Genomic DNA, 1,154 nt, shown 5'->3' on the forward strand with positions numbered 1-1,154 from the left:
TGTGAGCTACCGTTCACATACGACATCACAAATCCTATGTAGTTGAAAAGCTGACAATTTGGCGTCAATTGAAATCATATGGGCAGGTATGAATGTTATACTACAGGTTATGGCCTTAGAGCTATGACAAGAGTTAAAAACAAGAAGAACGAAACCCAAATGCTTGATTCGAAAATAGATTTCGCACAGGGATAAATCAAAGGAAACAAACACATTTATAAAAGAAATAACACTCAGAGACGAAAATGCTATCAGCAATGGCATACTAACAGCAGGCATGTAAACATCACCTGCAGGCATGCCACTCTACCAATATTTTAGAATCTTATTGCATTCGTTGATACAGGCATTTAGAACAACCAATTTTTAGTTTAATTACATCACACTCTGGAACTATTTCCTATATATAATCCACAATTTATGCACTGCTTGGTCTAATCGATTACGAAGTTCATATGACTCGCTTTTTCGGCTACACATATTGAGTTAATTTATTTCTTCCTTCGTGGGATATGTCATTGGTTTGCAAATATAACACACACACACACACACACACACTGCTGAAGAAAATTGCTCAGAGGTTGCTGTTCTTGTTGTTCTAGAAGCTGCAAAAATCTAACTGCCAGCCATTGTTTTCACTTCTTTCAGAAATAAAATGAAAACATACTGAAATCGAATGGAGTACGGCAGGAATTATTCCACCAGAACTGTGTCAGAATGCTTGTGTTTGGCCGGTACTGCTGTCAGGTAGCAGTGGCGGTAGGAAAGTAGTGCAACGAATTACAAGAAACATAGTGACAGCATGTCATTACCATTAGCTCCAACAGCCCATTCTTCCAAGCATAAATTCTCAGCAAATACACCTTCCATTAAAGACACAAAAGAAGCAGAGCCAGAAATCCTGTGTGAAGAAGGACAAACTGTGATGAGCACCCTCCCTCCATTAGTTTTAAAGCAACCACCAGCAGAAGTATTTCCATAAAAAATGCTAAAAGCATCAGAAATAATCACAGCAGCAACAACAACAACATAAGCAGCAACAGCAGCTACATCAACAACAGAGCCACCTCTGATACCAGCAGTGGCAACAGAATCAATGGTAGCAGGACCAACTCAACCAAAAGTAGTAAAAACATCAAGAGCAGTTACACTAA

The sequence above is a fragment of the Schistocerca piceifrons genome, chromosome 4 (assembly GCF_021461385.2).
Source record: "Schistocerca piceifrons isolate TAMUIC-IGC-003096 chromosome 4, iqSchPice1.1, whole genome shotgun sequence".
Classification (NCBI taxonomy): Eukaryota; Metazoa; Arthropoda; class Insecta; order Orthoptera; family Acrididae; genus Schistocerca; species Schistocerca piceifrons.